General features: G+C 37.0%; 1 protein-coding gene across 5 annotated transcripts in view; it reads left to right on the top strand.

The window, feature by feature from the left end:
- The window catches only part of CTNNA3 (catenin alpha 3), a 1,737,547-nt gene that overhangs the window by 1,396,383 nt on the left and 319,157 nt on the right, over nucleotides 1-22,007 (top strand). The gene's annotated exons all lie outside the window — the stretch shown is intronic.

Here is a 22,007-nt window from a genome sequence, read left to right as displayed (position 1 = left end):
CACCTCTCTTCAGAGGTGTTACCAGAGCCTCCTGTAGGGCCAATGAAGCTCTTGTGGCCAAAAAATCCACCCTGAGGCAGAGTAAAGGAAAGAAGAATCAGTAAGACTGGTGAGTGCAATTTGTAAGTATGAGTAGAGTTCAATTTGAAGGCCTCTGGAATTAACTGTTAGTAAGACTGTGAGATGGAATTGGATGTACTGAGGAGATAAGGATGGAGCATTAGTAGTATCTGACAGGTCTGAATGTCATAGGTTACATGGAGCAGTTCATAAAAATGGAGCCAACTGAGGACGTTGTAGGGAAAAGGGCCAACAAAAGTCGAGGAGCCTGGCAGGGCAGATGGACGCTTATGGAAGAAATTGTAAGAGAAAGTCTAGAGGTGTCAAGACATGGGATGTAGCACTTCAGAGCTTGGGAAAACCTTCAAGCAAGCCAGTTATACAGAGAGAAACCTCAGAATATATATTTCTGAACAGCCTAGAAGTATTTGTTTGTATGTGACCGGGAACAGTGGTACTGTACTAGTACTATGTCTGAACTGCAAAGTACCTTTGCCAAATAGTTTCTTCTTCTAACAAAAGTTTTTATTCCTTACCTGTGTGGACTAGGTGACTAGTGGGCTAGTATTAATTCAGAGCTGGAACCAGGAGGGAAACACTGAAAGGATGAAGAAGGCACATAAACTTCAGGAGGTCACTTTACAAGAGTGAAAGCCCCACATTTCCAGTATCCCTTGGTGGATATTTGAGAAGATAAACCAGTGAAGTAGCATAGGTGAACCAGGGCAGGGAATGCATTTTGTTTTGTTTTTTTCTGCAAAAGCTATCTAGGGGTAAAAGTCTTATAACCTCTCCCACTTGAATATTCTAGTATTTAAAATTTTTTCTTATTATCAAAATAGCTTACCTATAGCAAATTAAATTGTCTTGCCATTATTTCTGTATATCCCTCATATGCAGTAGTCCTCTTTAGGGCAGGAGGACAATTTATTGTAATTATTAACAGCCTTAGAGGGCAGTAATTTTTCCCTATAGTCATCTCTTTTTCAAGGTAAATGCTTCAGTTTCTTTTAACTTTTCCTCACAGAAATAATTTAGTATTTTGTGTTCTTTACTAGTCCTTATTTAACTTTTCAACAAACTTCTCAAATGAGACCATCAAAAAGCATACTCTAATTAGAGCCTGTCCGATGTCAAATAAAGTGGAAGATGTATTCTTACATTACTGCTATTAATACAGCCAACTACTGTTAGCCTATTTTTTCCCCTCTTAAACACCATGATTATTGGATAGACAATAACTTTTTTGTTTTTATTTTTTATACTGTCGTTGCCTGTATATCCCTTCTCCATTTCGATTTGGTGTGTTTGTTCTTGGCCCCAAATCCTAATGCTATTAAACTTCATTATATTTCTAAATGATTCTTCAGGTAATTTATCAGGTTGTTTTTAATTTTGGTTGGTGACCATACCTAAATTAGTATTAATTAGAAATATAATCTTAGTTCCTTCACCTAGATTACTAATAAAAATATTAAATTATATTGGCCCTTAATCCCTGCTGGATAGCTCCAGTTGAGGGCGTTAGTGTTAAGATCCCTTAGAACCTGATGTTCCAGCCAGCTGAGAACATACTGGTAAGTGTTCGGTTTGAAAGAATGTTGTTTTTTTTTTTTTTTAGCTGAAATCTTGAGTGTTACATCTATTTTTTTCTTTTTTTAAACTTTGGGTTTATTTATTTATTTATTATTTATGGCTGTGTTGGGTCTTCGTTTCTGTGCGAGGGCTTTCTCTAGTTGCGGCAAGTGAGGGCCACTCTTCATCGCGGTGCGCGGGCCTCTCATTATCGCGGCCTCTCTTGTTGCGGAGCACAGGCTCCAGACGCTCAGGCTCAGTAGTTGTGGCTCACGGGCCTAGTTGCTCCGTGGCATGTGGGATCTTCCCAGACCAGGGCTCGAACCCGTGTCCCCTGCATTGGCAGGCGGATTCTCAACCACTGTGCCACCAGGGAAGCCCAAGAATGTGTTTTTGAATGTTGAGGTAAAGATACTCTTTCTTCAAACACATTTTATGGCCAAAAAAAACAGATAAAAGCAGAAATCGTGTGCTTGAAACCATGCAGGATAGTCTAGAGGCCCATTATCTCTGTCCGTACACCCCCAGTCTCCTAGACAGCCGCTAAGGGCACCTGTACAGCACTTCTGCAGGGATTCCTTGGATGATGACCCATAAACCTTTGTACTTAACTGCTAATTGGATTATAGTATGAAAATAGAAGTCTAACTCAGGTGTAATTAATGAAAATCTTTTTTTTTTTTCTTTGAGGACTGTCCCTTTAACATAGAAGATAATAAAATTGATCTGGTATAATCTCTTTAAAAGGTCAGATGTAATGCTGACCGATATCCTGAACTTAGAACTGCAAAACTTTATTTAGAGTATCTAAAGAGTGTCAACATTAAGGCAATACATGTATAATTTTGCAAGTTCAGGGAGGGCTAAGCTATGCTCTTGAGAATGTGTGTGAGTGTTACAGAATCCAGTCTTGTGCCTGAATTTTCATGAGTGTTCTTCAGTGCTCTTGAGATGATAAAATACTAACTTAAGATCATAGCCTGATATTTTATAGTTTTACAAAAAAATATGATTATACCGGTCTTTAATATTTATTTTGATGAATAACTGTGTTTGCCATTGTTTAGATTATTTTAAAAATTTCTGAGTCAAATACTGTGACATTTACTATAACTATCTCCACTGGATTCAGTGTATGGACAATTGAGTTTGTAGAATCTCATTCTTAACCTTGGAGAGTGGGGAGTATTAATATTTTTTATCTGTTTGGTGTTTAATATCTATGTATAAATTTTACAGTGATTAAGAGCTGTATGGTCAGGCCACTTAAGATGACTGTCCTCTTGCTCTCTGTACCTCCCCTGCCCGACCAGTGCCTGCTTCACCTATATCTTATGCGTATGACTGACCTTCCTACATACTTGCCCCAGGCCCCAGCTAGTGATTGTTTTTATTAAAGGGGGCTGTGAGGGGCATTCCCCTCTGCTGGTTTCCCTGGTAACTAATGAGCCCATCTGAAATCAATTCCCCTATAACTGGCAATCTCCCCTTTCTCTGGGAGTGAGGACTGCTGCCATGTCCTGCCCATCGTCTGAAGCACACGGTGGGGTGTCGCTCCAGGACCTTGCGTCAGACATGTAAGCTCCCCCATCCGTTAAATCACTGATGTCTCTGTTGCTGACTCCCAGCTCTTTCTTCAGTCTTGAAGCTGGGCAAGCACGGGGCTTGTGGGTCTGTGCGGTGCAGCCCAGCAAGAGCCCTAATAATATAATGGTTAAAACTAACGCAAGTAACAAATCTCAACTAAGCTTCAGTTTCCTCCTTTGTAAAATGAACTTGGTATTATACCTACTTTAAAAGATTATTATGCTGACAAAATGAGCTAACAGAAATGAAGTACTTAGTAAATAGTAGTCTAATAAGAAGATAGCTTCTATTGCTGTTACCACTGTGAATAGAACTAGTACTACTGAAGCTGCCTATGATTTTGTATATCTTGAAGAATGTTAGCTATAGAAGCTGTAGAAATATGCTCGTGGAGCAACGTGAAGCTGAAACCCAAAAAAGTAACTTGAAAGGGTGAAGTTCAAAGAATTATTTTTTTTCTCACGGTACCGTTTACATTGTGTAAGAGGATATCCATGTTTATTAACATTCGGTATCTGAATTATAGTTGATTTAATGCAAATTTTGCTTTTGAACCCATATTACTTTAAGCTAGCGTTATAATTCTGCGTATTGTTTTTCTTAACCTCTTGAAACATACAAGGAGGCTCAATGGCTCATCTTTTTGGTAAAAGGTGCTTAACCAGAAAGAGAGGAAATTTGAAAAGGATGGCGTAAGTGAATTGTGAGAGACTAGCATGGGTGGTCAGAAGTGAAATACTCTCAAAGAGAGGAAAAAATTCAGCAAAAATTCATCCTGTAACAGGTATTCAGAATGTAGACTTTCATATATTTTCTTTGTGAATTTTCACATGTGCCTTATCAAAAGTTCTCTGAGAATACAGAGAGCTTTCCAAAGACAGGACCATCATAAATTTAGATTTTTTGTGTTAGTTTTCTAACTTTATGTTTCAGGGAAGAGGAACATATTTTGGATAGCTCACTTGATGGAAATTAATTTTTGAAAAAACAAAGAAAAATAAAATAAATAAAAAAACATTTACATGTCCCAGTTTACAGGGACCATCTTTACATGAATCATTTAAATGGATTCTAGAATTGGAACATAGTTTAATATACAACTTCAGCTTATATAGCCAGAAAAACCTTTTGTGTCCAATTCTACTGTATGTATAGAAGTGGATAGATTTATAGCTTTTACTGGAATAATATATAATTTTTTAAATTTAAATTACTTGCACTGTCATGATTTCTTTGAACTTCTTTCATTGTCCACCATAGTGTCTTTTCTTCATGACCTCAAAAATTTTTTTTCTTTATATGTCTTCTGGACCGAGTTGCTGTTTTTCTCTTTGAAGTCTCACTCAGACTGCCAGAGAGAAAGGCTATGGTGGTATCAGTTAGAAGCTAACCAGTGTAGAATATTATCTTGTACAATTAGAACTCTGTGTAATGCAATTTGGAAATGAAGAAATAGTGAAAAAAATACTGTGTAAAATCAAGACATGCACTGAAGTCCCTGTTTTACATTACCACTTACATTGTTATTTTACATGATATCATTAGTTCCTTCACTGTGGAGGGAAATGAAAGCATACCATTAAATACTACGTTTACCTAGTAAAGTAGCTTTAAAATTGTACTTAAAATGAAAGACAAAACACTGTTCCCTAAGGTTAGGAACAAAGTGAGAATGTCCGTTTTCCAAAGCAGTACAATGTTATGGATGTTCTGGCCGGAACAGTAAATCAATAATCATAATAATATTAATATAATAAATAAAAAGTATATTGATTACAAAGGAAAAAGTAAAACTGTCTAGATTGGTAAATTATATTCTCAACTACATTGAAAATCCTAAAAAATAAATTTATAACAACAAAAAAACCCATTCTAGTAGAACTGATAGATAAGTTTAGATCACAGAATATAGGATCACAGAATACAAGGTCAGTATACAAAAAACAATTTTATAATGGGAGCAAGGGAAAAATAAAAATAAGGGCAAAATTAATGAAATAGGAAAAGTACAATAGGGACTTACCTGGTCCTCCAGTGGTTAAGACTCAGAGCTTCCACTGCAGGGGGCGCAGGTTCGATCCCTGGTCAGGGAACTAAGATCCTGCATGCCACAGGGTGCAGCCAAAGAAAAAAGAAAAGTACAATAGAGAAATACAATGAAACTCAAAGTATATTTTTCTATATAGTAGTAACTAACAACTAGAAAATATATCTTTTAAAAGTACGGTATATTTCAGCATTAAAAATAAAATAAACTTAGTGATAAATTTAACAAAGACATACATGATCTAAACTCTGAAAATTATAAAAATTTCAATTTTACAAATATTCAAAAATATTACTAAGAAAAAGTAAAATCACTTAAATATTTGGAGTTTATCATATTTCTGTACTGGGGGACTCAATATTGCTAAAGGTGTCAATTTTCCCCAAAATGATTTTTTTTTTTCCCCTGCGATGTTGGGTCTTTGTTGCTGCACACGGGCTTTCTCTAGTTGCAGTGAGCAGGGGCTACTCTTTGTTGCGGTGTCTGGGCTTCTCACTGTGGTGGCTTCTCTTGTTGCGGAGCATGGGCTCTAGGCGCAAGGTCTTCAGTAGTTGCAGCACATGGGCCCAGTAGTTGTGGCTCGTGAGCTCTAGAGTGCAGGCTCAGTAGTTGTGGCACACGGGCTTTGTTGCTCCGAGGCATGTGGGATCTTCCCAGACCAGGGATCGAACCCATGTCCCCTGCATTGGCAGGCGGATTCTTAACCACTGTACCACCAGGGAAGTCCCCCCAAATTGATTTTAGATTTAATGATGTCCCAAACAAATTCTCAGCAGACTTTTATGAAGACTAATAGTCCAGGGTGGTTACATGGGTGTATACATTTGTCAAAACTCAGCAAATTGTACACATAAAATTACATGTAAATTATATTGATAAAGTTAATTTAAGAAAATAATGTTTTGCCCAGTAGCCAACACCTTAGAAAACAAGCAGTTTTAATTAGATAAAGTCCTACCAAACTGTATTAATTAGGACTAATTAGAAAGGCATGCATGGACTTCTGAAAATGCTAACATTTTGAATATTATAAAATTGACACCTTTCTACTTTATAACTGGCTGCTTACCAAATATTTCTAATGCATCACTCCTCTTTTGTTGATTTTTATTCCCTATATTTGTGACTCATTACTTATTATCTTAGATCAGGGGTTGGCAAACTTACGTCCTTAGGGCCAAACTTAGCCCACCATCTGTTTTGTATGGTCTTTGGGTGAAGAATGATTTTAATATTTTTAGATGGTTGAAAAATTTGTAAGAAGAATTTCTGAAATGTGAAAATTATATGAAATTCTAATTTTAGGCATACAGACACACCCATATATTACACCTTGCTCTTTGTGCTACAGCAGAAACTATGTGGCTCACAAAGCCTAAAACATTTACTATTTGTCTCATTACAGAGTAAGTTTTTTCACTCTTGTTTTAGATAGTCTGTTTTGACTGTTTACCAAAATCTTGAATGACTTGCCCAAGGATCCAATCACTCCTTTATTAGTTTTCCCTTATAAATCCAATTGTCCAAAACATATGAATATTAGAATTGTTTTTCCTTCCAAGTTCCTTGAATCATGTGACCACCTAGAGCAACTTCTGCTAATTCTTCCTGTTCCCAGGGGAAGGGATGAATAGGAAGTGTCCCAGCCTCCTTTCTCCATCCTTCTTTTTACCCTGAGGGCTTCCACGCCTTAGGTGCTCAAAGTTTCTTACCTTTTCTTTTGTAGTTTGAGCTATCTGTGCTTCTTTCTTTGTAAATTTTATGTTCCTGCCCTACTATTTTGCAGAGAGAGTCCTTTAATTACTAGGACTCACCCTTCTCCAAAAGCTGAATGGAATTTTTTTGCATTCTTCCTGGTATTTTCATTCAGCAGATAAAATTAAATTTTACCTTAGCCTTTGATTATCACACATTTTGAAATTCAGTTTTTGAGACTCACATGATGTTGAAATTCATCAACTTTATTCAACCGTTACTTCTTATTTTTTTTATGTTATAGTAGTAACAAATTTGTCCAAAGATTATTGGATTGCAAATGAATTTTCATAAAATAAATACTTGCTGAGTGAATTTAAACATGCAGTGAATTAGGGTAAGTGTATGTCTTGGTTTCCTTAGGACAGATTTGGATTATCCCGCTTTTCCCTCTCAAAAGTATCAAATTTGCACGATATATTGTTATGTTCACTCTAGTTTCTGGGTCCTGATTTTGCTGCTTGAGGCCCCATGTTGCATCATTTTTACCCACCAGACTACGTTCCGCGGTGCCTGGGCACTAATGATCACAGTTCTTTATCAAGCCAGTTTTTCCGACACTTTCTTTCCATAGGCCTAACCGCTAGCAAATGTTCCCTTCCTTTCTTCATGCTCTGCAGACCCTTTGTTGACTGTGGAGAATCTATTCAGGCACCATTCACATTTATTTACCGTTCAAGAATTTACACCTTTTCATTTTTCAGTGGAAAGCAGATTTCCTGAATTCATCGTAGTCACTCTACATTCTCACAGGAGTCTTGCCAAGGGAATACCAATTAAAGCACTTTGTCCTTTTTGGAAATGATATGACTCCTTTATAGTGTCAAAGCCAGTTTGTAGAGAAGCCAGTTTCCAGGGGGCTTTCTAAAGGAATTTAATAAAAGACGTGCAGCAGAGTAACCTAGCTTTATATGCAGATTTAAATCAGACATTACTGGGAAGAATTCTATAGTGAGGCTCTTGCTGTTTCCTCTGAAAGCAAAGAGTTGAAGGCAAGGAAAAGCAGAATCGCTTGCTAGCACCGGTCAGCAAGAGGTGAGATTGTACGCTCTCAGTGCACTTAATGACCTTCCTCATGTGTGCACCATTTGAAGAGACTTTTGACTAAGGGAACAGAGGTGACTAGAGTAGGAAAAAGTGTTCGTTGAGAAACCTGTTGGTTAAGCTACAAAGCAGCACCAGTCAGTGATCTCTGTTTCTCATGCTGGGAGAGAGATGTTCAGCTTGAAGTCATTCTGGGAAGTGCTCTTTCACCAAAGGGTCAGAGCCATGGGCTGGCGGGAGAGTCCATGGTCCAAAAGGGCTTTGATTCAGACTAGCCTTGCACTCAGGGAACTCTACACAAGTGCTATGCAGAGCTTCTGACTCAGAGTAGCTGAGTTTAAGGAGCCAAGCATCTCCCTTTGAAAATACATTCAGGGGAAATAGCTAGCACTGTGAATAGAAAAATAATATGGGGAGGATGGAAGGATGTTTAGTTGTGGAATCTTAAGGGATTTTTTTTTTTATCGTTTGTTTCTGATAAGTTAATTATTAAATAATTTATTTCAATTTTTATAACTAAACTTACATTAGTAATTAAATAAATTAGTAAATATATTGTCTTAAATCTAATAATACGTTTTTATTATTTTCTATTTTCTTTTCATCCTAAAAACTCTTATGGGGGGCTGATCGCTTAACTCAAATGAAATGTTTGGCTGCCCACATTTCAAAAGTAACTTCTGGAATGTTGAATAAGCCTTCTAGAGAAAAAAAGTCTGAAAGATACAATTTATGAAGTGATGACTTTTAGGAAACAGACTTTGGCATAACTCAGAGTAGGAGGGATATTGAGACTTTTGTATTTCCAGTATCCATAAAGTAAATGATGGAGTTTCAAAGGGAGAAATATTCTGGAGCCTGATAGCAAAGGTCAGGAAGTGAAGTGAGGCTCTTGAGGTCACACACTGATGGGGAAGTAACAGGACAAGATCCAGAGTCTTTGAGCACCTAGTTCAGGACATTTTCCTGTACCTCGGGAGAAGGAAACAGCCCAGTGTTGTTATGCACTCAACAGGAGCCCTTCTACCTCATTGACTCCCCTTTGTTGATGGGCCAGTTAGTTATAAACACAGAAATCCCAAGAACCACTTTTGGAGCAATTTGTTGAAGAATACTTACCCTACAACTCTCTTCCCTGCACCTTGAAATTCAGGTACATAGCCCTCCTGACTGTTTCTCCAGTTTGGCAGACATGCCTACACTTCTGGTGTCTTTCCACTTACTGCCCTCTCTAACCATGTGCTTTCTTTCTTTCTTTTTTCTTTTAATTTTTATTGGAGTATAGTTGATTTACAATGTTATGTTAGTTTCAGGTGTACCACAAAGTGAATCAGATGTACATACACATATATCCACTGTTTTTTAGATTATTTTTCCCATATAGGCCATTATAGAGTATTGAGTAGAGTTCCCTGTGCTATACAGTAGGTCCTTATTAGCTATCTATTTTATATATAGTAGTGTGTATGTGTCAATCCCATTCTCCCAGTTTATCCCTCCCCACCCCCAACCCCCAGTAACTATAAGTTTGTTTTCTACATCTGTAACTCTATTTCTGTTTTGTAAATAAGTTCATTTGTACCCTGTTTTTAGATTCCACATATAAGCAATATCCTATGATACTTGTCTTTCTCTGCCTGACTTACTTCACTCAGTATGACAATCTCTAGGTCCACTAATGTTGCTGCAAATGGCATTATTTAATTCTTTTTTATGGCTGAGTAATATTCCATTGTATATATATACCACATCTTCTTTATCCATTCCTCTGTTGATGGACATTTAAGCTGCTTCCATGTCCTGGCTATTGTAAATAGTGCTGCAGTGAACATTGGGGTGCATGTATCTTTTCAAATTATGGTTTTCTCCAGATATATGCCCAGGAGTGGGATTGCTGTATCATATGGTAGCTATATTTAAAAAATTTTAAGGAACCTCTGTACTGCTCTCCGCAGTGGTTGTATCAATTTACATTCCCACCAACAGTGTAGGAGGGTTCCCTTTTCTCTACACCCTCTCCAGCATTTATTGTTTGTAGATTTTTGATGATGGCCATTTTGACTGGTGTGAGGTGGTACCTTATTGTAGTTTTGATTTGCATTTCTGAAATAATTAGTGATGTTGAACATCTTTTCATGTGCTTTTTAGTAAAACTGTCACTGTTTGCAGGTGACATGATATTATACATAGAAAATCCTGAAGATGCTACCAGAAAACTACTAGAGCTCATCAATAAATTTGGTAAAGTTTCAGGATACAAAATTAATACACATAAATCTCTTGCATTCCTATACAGTAACAACGAAATATCAGAAAGAGAAATCAAGGAAACAATCCCATTTACCATCACATCAAAAAGAATAAAATGCCTAGGAATAAATCTTCCTAAGGAGGCAAAAGACCTGTACTCTAACCATGTGCTTTCTACAAGAATTGCACAGCAGACTTCTTCAGGTCTGAGCTATCATTACCTTACATAATATCCTGCATAAGCCCTTTAAGAATCATAAATAAAAATAGCATCTTCCACTTCAGCCAGCCTTTATCTTCTTACTCAAGTTTATGTTTACCATGACAAATGGCATTATATACTTATGTGCTTATTTATCTATTGCCTGTCTCCCCATACAAGAATATAGGCTATATAAAAGAAGGGATTTTTAGACCTTTAAACTAAAATAAGATGTTAGGCTTTTTCACAGTTAAAGTGATTGATTTGGGTGCCAAATTTGGCATTTGTTTGAAATATAATCACTGGACCTCACAGAATTAAGGGCAAGAAAAATGTTACTTTGTTATATTTTATATTACAAAAAGTGATGGATAATAGGAAACTATCTCCATAAATATTTTCACGAAGCATTAAAATTTGCTTGATCTTTGGTTTAAAATAATTTTGAAAGTGCCAACGATCTTTACTAAGTATTGTACTCTGTGACCACTAATGCTATCACAAATGTACGTACACGTCTGTGTCAATGCTATTTGTCTCACTACGAGCTTCTGTAAAGTAGGATATATGTAGTTGGTTTAAAATGTCCTTTATTTTACCTCATACTCATGACAAGATTCCTCTTTAAAGATGATGACAGTTGTAGAACACCCCTGATGTGACTTCTTGATTGTGTGCATTAGCTGTTGGGTTGTGAGAGAAAGAAAGGTCCTTGAGGATGGAGTTTGTGGAGCTTGCTGAAGTGTATTTTATACACATTATCTTGTATTATCAGTCCCTTGGTGTTATAGGCTCTGAAAAAAAATCACAAAATTATCCACAAATTTAATGATTAAAATGTGTTTTATACTGTCTTATATTGCAGTGTTTGGAACAGAAATCAGAAATTTAATTAAAGTCATAAAATATAGAAAGATACCATAACAAAAATTATTTCTAACCCTTAAAAATGGCTGTAGAATACATTTTAACCAGTGCATAGTGGTCTGTTTACTACAAAATATAAAAAATAAAACCAGGGTTTTTTTTTGTTTTTTTGTTTTTTTGTTTTTTTATACTGCAGGTTCTTATTAGTCATCAATTTTATACACATCAGTGTATACATGTCAATCCCAATCGCCCAATTCAGCACACCACCATCCCCACCCCACAGCGGTTTTCCCCCCTTGGTGTCCATATATTTGCTCTCTACATCTTTATCTCAACTTCTGCCCTGCAAACTGGTTCATCTGTACCATTTTTCTAAGTTCCACATACATGCGTTAATATACGATATTTGTTTTTCTCTTTCTGACTTACTTCACTCTGTATGACAATCTCTAGATCCATCCACGTCTCAACAGGTGACTCAATTTCCTTCTTTTTTATGGCTGAGTAATATTCCATTGTATATATGAACCACAACTTCTTTATCCATGTGTCTGTCGATGGGCATTTAGGTTGCTTCCATGACCTGGCTATTGTAAATAGTGCTGCAATGAACATTGGGGTGCATGTGTATTTTTGAATTATGGTTTTCTCTGAGTATATGCCCAGTAGTGGGATTGCTAGATCGTATGGTAATTCTATTTTTAGTTTTTTAAAGAACCTCCATACTGTTCTCCGTAGTGGCTGTATCAATTTACATTCCCACCAACAGTGCAAGAGGGTTCCCTTTTCTCCACACCCTCCCCAGCATTTATACTTTGTAGGTTTTGTGATGATGCCCATTCTAACTGGTGTGAGATGATACCTCATTGTAGTTTTGATTTGCATTTCTCTACTAATTAGTGATGTTGAGCAGCTTTTCATGTGCTTCTTGACCATCTGTATGTCTTCTTTGGAGAAATGTCTATTTAGGTCTTCTGCCCATTTTTGGATTGGGTTGTTTGTTTCTTTAATACTGAGCTGCATGAGCTGTTTATGTACTTTGGAGATTAATCCTTTCTCCGTTGATTCGTTTGTGAATATTTTCTCCCATTCTGAGGGTTGTCTTTTCGTCTTGTTTATGGTTTCCTTTGCTGTGCAAAAGCTTTGAAGTTTCATTAGGTCCCATTTGTTTATTTTTGTTTTTATTTCCATTACTCTAGGAGGTGGATCAAAAAAGATCTTGCTATGATTTATGTCAAAGAGTGTTCTTCCTATGTTTTCCTCTAAGAGTTTTATAGTATCCGGTCTTACATTTAGGTCTCGAATCCATTTTGAGTTTATTTTTGTGTATGGTGTTAGGGAGTGTTCTAATTTCATTCTTTTACATGTAGCTGTCCAGTTTTCCCAGCACCACTTATTGAAGAGACTGTCTTTTCTCCATTGTATATCTTTGCCTCCTTTGTCATAGATTACTTTACCATAGGTGTGTGGGTTTATCTCTGGGCTTTCTATCTTGTTCCATTGATCTATATTTCTGTTTTTGTGCCAGTACCATATTGTCTTGATTACTGTAGCTTTGTAGTATAGTCTGAAGTCAGGGAGTCTGATTCCTCCAGCTCCATTTTGTTCCCTCAAGACTGCTTTGGCTATTCGGCTCTTTTGTGTCTCCATACAAATTTTAAGATTTTTTGGTTCTACTTCCGTAAAAAATGCCATTGGTAATTTGATAGGGATTGCATTGAATCTGTAGATTGCTTTGGGTAGTATAGTCATTTTCACAATATTGATTCTTCCAATCCAAGAACATGGTATAGCTCTCCATCTGTTGGTATCATCTTTAATTTCTTTCATCAGTGTCTTATAGTTTTCTGCATACAGGTCTTTTGTCTCCCTAGGTAGGTTTATTCCTAGGTATTTTATTCTTTTTGTTGCAATGGTAAATGGGAGTGTTTCCATAATTTCTCTTTCAGATTTTTCATCATTAGTGTATAGGAAAGCAAGAGATATCTGTGCATTAATTTTGTATCCTGAAACTTTACCAAATTCATTGATTAGCTGTAGTAGTTTTCTGGTGTCATTTTCAGGATTCTCTATGTATAGTATCATGTCATCTGCAAACAGTGACAGTTTTACTTCTTCTTTTCCAATTTGTATTCCTTTTATTTCTTTTTCTTATCTGACTGCCGCGGCTCGGACTTCCAAAACTGTGTTGAATAATAGTGGTGAGAGTGGACATCCTTGTCTCATTCCTGATCTTAGAGGAACTGCTTTCAGTTTTTCACCATTGAGAATAATGTTTGCTGTGGGTTTGTCGTATACGGCCTTTATTATGTTGAGGTAGGTTCCCTCTATGACCACTTTCTTGAGAGCTTTTATCATAAACCATGTTGAATTTTGTAAAAAACTTTTTCCGCATCTATTGAGTTGATCATATGGTTTTTATTCTTCAATTTGTTAATATGGTGTATCACATTGATTGATTTGTGTATATTGAAGAATCCTTGCATCCCTGGGATAAATCCCACTTGATCATGGTGTATGATCCTTTTAATGTGTTGTTGGATTCTGTTTGCTAGTATTTTGTTGAGGATTTTTGCATCTATATTCATAAGTGATATTGTTCTGTAATTTTCTTTTTTTGTAGTATCTTTGTCTGGTTGTGGTAGCAGGGTGATGGTGGCCTCATAGAATGAGTTTGGGAGTGTTCCTTCCTCTGCAATGTTTTGGAAGAGTTTGAGAAGGATGGGTGTTAGCTCTTCTCTAAATGTTTGATAGAATTCACCTGTGAAGCCATCTGGTCCTGGACTTTTGTTTGTTGGAAGATTTTTAATCACAGTTTCAATTTCATTACTTGTGAATGGTCTGCTCATATTTTCTTTTTCTTCCTGGTTCAGTCTTGGAAGCTTATACCTTTCTAAGAATTTGTCCATTTCTTCCAGGTTGTCCATTTTATTGGCATAGAGTTACTTGTAGTGGTCTCTTAGGATGCTTTGTATTTCTGTGGTGTCTGTTGTAACTTCTCCTTTTTCATTTTTGATTTTATTGATTTGAGTCCTCTCCCTCTTTTTCTTGATGAGTCTGGCTAATGGTTTATCAATTTTGTCTACTCAAAGAACCAGCTTTTAGTTTTATTGATCTTTGCTATTGTTTTCTTTGTTTCTATTTCATTTATTTCTGTTCTGATCTTTATGATTTCTTTCCTTCTGCCAACTTTGGGTTTTGTTTGTTCTTCTTTCTCTGGTTCCTTTAGGTGTAAGGTTAGATTGTTTATTTGAGATTTTTCTTGTTCCTTGAGGTAGGCTTGTATAGCTATAAACTTCCCTCTTAGAACTGCTTTTGCTGCATCCCATAGGTTTTGGATCATCGTGTTTTCATTGTCATTTGTCTCTAGGTATTTTTTGATTTCCTCTTTGATTTTTTCAGTGATCTCTTGATTATTTAGTAACATATTGTTTAGCCTCCATGTGTTTGTTTCTTTCACGTTTTTCCCCCGTAATTCATTTCTAATCTCATAGCATTGTGGTCAGAAAAGATCCTTGATATGATTTCAATTTTCTTAAATTTACTGAGGCTTGATTTGTGACAGAAGATGTGATGTAACCTGGAGAATGTTCCATGCGCACTTGAGAAGGAAGTGTAATCTGCTGGTTTTGGATGGAATGTCCTATAAATATCCATTAAATCTATCTGGTCTATTGTGTTATTTAAAGCTTCTGTTTCCTTATTTATTTTCATTTTGGATGATCTGTCCATTGGTGTCAGTGAGGTGTTAAAGTCCCCCACTATTATTGTGTTACTGTCGATTTCCTCTTTTATAGCTGTTAGCAGTTGCCTTATGTATTGAGGTGCTCCTATGTTGGGTGCATATATATTTATAATTGTTATATCTTCTTGGATTGATCCCTTGATCACTATGTAGTGTCCTTCCTTGTCTCTTGTAACATTCTTTATTTTAAAGTCTATTTTACCAGATATGAGTATTGCTACTCAAGCTTTTTTTTATTTCCATTTGCATGGAATATCTTTTTCCATCCCCTCACTTTCAGTCTGTATGTGTCCCTAGGTCTAAAGTGGGTCTCTTGTAGACAGCATATAGATGGGTCTTGTTTTTGTATCCATTCAGCAAGCCTGTGTCTTTTGGTTGGAGTATTTAATCCATTCATGTTTAAGGTAATCATCGATATGTGTGTTCCTATTATCATTTTCTTAATTGTTTTGGGTTTGTTTTTGTAGGTCCTTTTCTCCTCTTTGTTTCCCATGTAGAGAAGTTCCTTTAGCATTTGTTGTAGAGCTGGTTTTGTGGTGCTGAATTCTCTTAGCTTTTGCTTGTCTGTAAAGCTTTTGATTTCTCCATCGAATCTGAATGAGATCCTTGCAGGGTAGAGTAATCTTGGTTGTAGGTTCTTCCCTTTCATCACTTTAAGTATATCATGCCACTCCCTGCTGGCTTGTAGAGTTTCTGCTGAGAAATCAGCTGTTAACCTTATGGGAGTTCCCTTGTATGTTATTTTTCATTTTTCCCTTGCTGCTTTCAAGAATTTTTCTTTGTCTTTGATTTTTGCCAGTTTGATTACTATGTTGGCGTGTTTCTCCTTGGGTTTATCCTGTATGGGACTCGCTGTGCTTTCTGGACTTGGGTGGCTATTTCCTTTCCCATGTTAGGGAAGTTTTCGACTATAATCTGTTCAAATATTTTTTCTGTTACTTTCTCTCGCTCTTCTCCTTCTGGGACCACTATAATGTGAATGTTGTTGTGTTTAATGTTGTCCCAGAGGTCTCTCAGGCTGTGTTCATTTCTTTTCATTCTTTTTTCTTTATTCTGTTCCGCAGCAGTGAATTCCACCATTCTGTGTTCCAGGTCACTTTTCCCTTCTTCTGCCACAGTTATTCTGCTATTGATACCTTCTAGTGTATTTTTCATTTCATTTATTGTATTGTTCATTTCTGTTTGTTTGTTCTTTAATTCTTCTAGATCTTTGTTGCACATTTCTTGCATATTTGCCTTCATTCTTTTTCCGAGGTCCTGGATCATCTTCAGTATCATTATTCTGAATTCTTTCTCTGGAAGGTTGCCTATCTCCCCTTCATTTAGTTGTTTTTCTAGGGTTTTATCTGTTCCTTCATCTGGTACATAGCCCTCTGCCTTTTCATCTTGTCTATCTTTCTGGGAATGTGGTTTTTGTTCCACAGGCTGCAGGATTGTAGTTCTTCTAGCTTCTGCTGTCTGCCATCTGGTGGATGAGGCTATCTAAGAGGCTTGATGGGAGGGACTGGTGGTGGGTAGAGGTGACTGTTGCTCTGGTGGGCAGAGCTCAGTAAAACTTTAATCCACTTGACTGTTGATGGGTGGGGCTGGGTTCCCTCCCTGTTGGTTGTTTGGCCTGAGGCAACCCAACAGGAGCCTATCTGGGCTCTTTGGTGGGGCTAATGACAGACTCTGGGAGGACTCACGCCAAGGAGGACTTCCCAGAACTTCTGCTGCCAGTGTTCTTGTCCCTTCAGTGAGCCACAGCCCCCCCCCCCCCGCCTCTGCAGGAGACCCTCCAACATTAGCAGGTAGGTCTGGTTCAGTCTCCCCTGGGGTCACTGCTCCTTCCCCTGGGTCCCGATGTGCACACTACTTTGTGTGTGCCCTCCAAGAGTAGAGTCTCTATTCCCCCAAGTCCTGTCGAAGTCCTGCAATCAATTCCCACTAGGCTTCAAAGTCTGATTATCTAGGAATTCCTCCTCCCATTTCTGGACCCCCAGGTTGGTAAGCCTGACGTGGGGCTCAGAACCTTCACTCCAGTGGGTGGACTTCTGTGGTATAAGTGTTCTCCAGTCTGTGAGTCACCCACCCAGCAGTTATGAGATTTGATTTTACTGTGATTGCACCCCTCCTACCGTCTCATTGTGGCTTCTCCTTCGTCTTTGGATGTGGGGTATCTTTTTTGGTGAGTTCCAGTGTCTTCCTGTCAATGATTGTCCAGCAGCCAGTTGTGATTCTGGTGTTCTTGCAAGAGGGAGTGAGAGCACATCCTACTACTCCGCCGTCTTGGTTCCTCTCTCAAGCCAGGGGTTTTTGCAGATCCTCCATTATCACTAAAATTCGTGGTTTGGGAATAAATTCAGAGTGACTGTTCAATGGAAATTTATATTGACAGTACATTTATAGACAGGTAACCTCTCCAATGAATTTTGCTAATTTAAATCTTAGAAGGTAACCTTAGTTTAGGTTTGCCTCACCGAGCTCCATCTTCAAGGAAATTCTCTTTCCTTGGAATGCCTTTGTGACCCTGAATAAGTCAGGTCTTCTTTCAACTTGGATTTGCACTTGTAAAACAGGGAAAACAAATATACCTGCATTTGATCTGAGTTTACATGGGATAACACATACACAGCATTCAGTGAAGTTTCCAACACATTGTTTAAGTGCCCAATAATCAGTATCAGTATTACAAATTAGTAATGCAAATAAAATAAATTTGTTATGTGTGTTAGAGTAACAAGTGCTAGTTGCTGTAATACAACCCCCAAATCCCAGTAGCTTTTCTCAATGATGGTTTATTTATCATTCATACATTGGTTTGTTGCTAGCTAGTTTCCTGGATAGGTCTCTACTAGGTGATAACTCAGTGATTCACAGTCCTCCAATCTTTTGATACTGCCATCTTTATAATGTGACCTCCACTGTCACTGCAGAAAGGGAACAGAGAGTAGATGTTTAAACAGGAAGTTTGATGACCAGACTTCAATGAGGCATACTTCCTTCTGCATCCCAATGGCCAACACTCAGTCAAATAGGACCCAAATCAACTGCAAAGGAACTGTTAAATGTCTTCTTCCTTTATGTCCAAGAAGAAGAAATGGGATTGGTGAACATCTGACCATTCCTTGTCACACACTCTTTCTTCCAGTAGTTATTGCTGTGCAATGAATTACCCTAAACTTAGTGACATAAAACAACAATCAATATATTATGCTCACAGATTCTCTGGGTCAGAAGTTCACAGAGGGCATAGGCTTGTTCACTTGCACGTCTGACCTCTGGACTGAGGAGTGGAAGACTAAGGAAAACTGCATTTAGCCTCTCATGAGGCTTGGTTTTCTCACAGTATGACAGCCTATGGATATTGGGCTTTTTTCATGGCATTTAGGGAATCCAAGAATAAGTGTTACAGTTAAAAAAGCACATATAATATATTATTTTCTAACCTAACCTCTGAAATCATGCACCGTCACTTCTGCGATAATCTATTGGTTACAAGCAAGTCAAAAGCCTCCTCAATTCAAGAAGAGGAAACATGAACCCTCCCTTTAAATGGAAGGAGTATAATGGTCAAAAGGAACATATAGGATGGGAAGTAATTTGTGCCCATCTTTGGAAAATGCAATATGCCTTACTTATTATAATACTCTTATCATTGTCATCGTCTTTATTACTAATTTTTTTACTGATTAACTTTGTGACAATAAGTTTAGTTTAAACAGCCTTCTGCTTATTAAGTAGTAAAATAAATCAATGGAAATATGCTTAAACTATTCCAGGTGATCATTTGTTTAATTACAGAGTTTTGGGGGTTCTGATTAATCAGATATGCTAGTTAATTAGAAGAGTTTTAAATTGCCACATTTTAATGTCTTCTCTAAATGTATCCATTTGCTTATTTAAGATGTTAAGCTATGCACAATCTTTTTGATATCTTTGAAAAATAAATGCCTTGGAAATAAATATCTAGGAAATACAAAATAGAATAAATGTCTTGAGAAGTATATGTAGAATATGAAATTATCATGAACCTGGATAGCACGTAATGAAGTAGGTACCATATTAAGGAATAATTTTCTATCTGTTATGTAGTCTACTTAGTCAACCACTTGAAAAATATTTGAGAATCTTCTGTCTTTCAAGCACTGTGCTAGGTTTTAAGAACACAAACATGAGTAAGATGTAACCCTTGTTCTCAAATAACTGGCATTCTCATGGAGTAAAGAGATATGTAAGAAAATGATAGGATTTTATTGTGATAAGTGCTATAATGGAAGCATATAGAATCATTGTTGGAAATATAGAGTTTTTAATTCTGCCATGGAGAAAATTATGCAAAGAGGTAACTGGTGACATTTGAGTTGGGCTTTGATGAATGAGTAAGAATTGTGTAGTTGGAATTGTGGCTTAGGCCTTTTGCAAGAATATAGAGGTAAAGGCATGTTTAGAGAACTGCAATTAAGCCAAAGTGCCTGGACCCCAGTATACAGGTGTAGGAAGACTGAAAAGTAAGAGGATTCCAGATTCTTAATATTTTTTTATGTCATTTCAAAGAGACATGACTTTGCCAAGTGGTAAAAGGAACAGAATCACTAGGCTTGGCACAAAGTATTCAAGATTCTTTCCATGGGATTTGGGTTGAGGAGTAATGCTCCGTCTCACCTGCCACAGTCATTCACCTCAAGCTGCCTAATATTTGAAAATTCTGGTTCTTTTAGCAAGACAGTAGGAGAAATTAGTAATTGGGTGGACAACAACAAATCCCTTACAGTATATTTACTATTAGAGAAGGATAGGAATTTTAATCAAATGCTAATTTATGGTTTATGCCTCACTAAATATATTGATCAAATGTAATTTTCAGGAATTGCTCTTCCTTAGAATATGAAACCTCTCCAAAAGGGAGATTGGAAGAGTGATAAAGATAATAATATTAGTAATGATGATGATAATAATGGAAAAGAAGTGAGGCTAGTGTTTGGAACCAAGCAGCATTTTTGTATTTGCAGTGAGCTGAAGCCAAGCCTATGCCAACAGCATTTTTAACTGCCTAACTGTCTCTGAGGAGATTTAGGAAATCAGACTGACAGTCAGGCATGTTCACCACTAGAGCAGCCAAGGTGAAGGATTGAAGGGCTGTCTCTCCAGCTTCAGGGATTCACGGAGTCTGTTCCAGAATATTACATGCCTCTGACTACAGAGGATTTTGGTGTTAAATTGATGGAAGAAATTGATAGTCAAAATGCAAGTGGGAGATATAAATGCAAAAAGATATGAACTCACCAATTAATGCAGAGAGAATCATTTTCTCCTTCAGATGCCTTGTTTCTTTATTAAATCTGAAGCTTTACACGTTTGCTTCAAAAGAACCACATCAATCAGAGAAGGTTGAAAGACAGTGTGTTATGCTGTGACGAGCACTGAATTAGAAATCAGAAGACCTTGATCCTGGTCTCAGCTACATTATATAGTAGCTGTGGAGTCCCAGTTCTGTCCCTGTAACACACTGTTACACAGTGTCCTGATATATAAGGGGGGATAATCAAACTTGTAATGCTTATATCACATATTTTAGTCGGTCTTTCCTTTCTTCTTTCCTTCCTTCTTTCCTTCTCCTTCCCTCATTATTTAATATATTCATTGGATCCTTTTTATTAATTTATTTTGGTAAGTTGTTATTGAATACCTATGTGTCAATAAATCTATCCAATATTTAGGCATATAGAGATGGAAGAGATAGATAAGATCTTGGTTTACAAGAAGTTTATATTCTTAGTGGAAGGAGAAAGTAAACAAAGAAAGATATAGACAAGGCAGTTATGATGAGTGATATTAAAGAAGTAGAATGATGTGATGGAGAGAAAATTGCATAAGAGATAATAACACCTTAAATACAGGAGTCGGGGAAAGCCTCTCTGAGGAGATCAAATTTGACTTAATAAGAATCAGGATGATTCATCCCTTTTAAGACAGGGAAGAATGTTACAGGCAGAGTAGAGTAAATGCAAAGATGGCAAGTTTGGGAAAATGCTAGTTATACCTAAAGAAAAGGAAGAAGACACTGTGTGTAAAACTTAGTGAATGGAAGAGGGGAGTGATCTAATATGATTTTAGAGAGCTAGACAGAGAATAGATTATTTTGGCCTTGTCAGATATATTAAACAGTTTGGATTTTGTTCCAAAGCATTGGGAACTATTGAAATATCTTTAATAGGTGAATGACATGATCCCATTTGCATTTTCAGAAGTCCCCTCTTGCTTTTGGTGAAGGTTCGCTTTCCAAAAGATCTCTGAAAATGTGTTAATCAAGCAAAATTATGTTTATTAGACTTAGTGCAGTAAAGTAGAACACCACCTTGACAGTCTTACTAGTGTCTCAAAATACTGAGATTAGATAAGGCTCTATATGTCATTTTAAGGCCTGTGCTCAGAGATTTTAAAGGGCATATTTAAAGAGAGAGAGAACTGGTTGGGATTAGGTGACATGGTAGATTTGGATGGGTGGACACAGTGAATTGAAGATTATGAAATGAATCTGGATGACTTTGTTAGTCTTGATAACTGATCAGTTTAGCTGGATCAGTTTTCTCTTCTAGGAGTAGGTATTTCCTGGGGAAAGCAGCTAAGTTATTATTGCTTAATCTTTCTATTAAGAATACAGGAATAGAAAAATCTACCCAGTCCCATTATTGTTTGACACAGGAGCAGGGAATTATGTTGTTTTCATTTCTCACTAGTCCATGAAAATATGTTGTTCCAGGTAGAGGTTGGCAGGAATAGACATGAGAATATCAAATATGAGTCTGCTGTAGTTTTTCAGGCAACGGATGACACTGATGTAGATGAGCACTGCACTCTCCAATACAATAGGTACCTGTGTCTATTTAGCA

The sequence above is a fragment of the Balaenoptera borealis genome, assembly GCF_965194805.1.
Source record: "Balaenoptera borealis genome assembly, chromosome: 10".
NCBI lineage: Eukaryota > Metazoa > Chordata > Mammalia > Artiodactyla > Balaenopteridae > Balaenoptera > Balaenoptera borealis.
The sequence above is the reverse complement of the archived record's forward strand: the minus strand, read 5'-3'. Positions and strand labels throughout refer to the sequence as shown.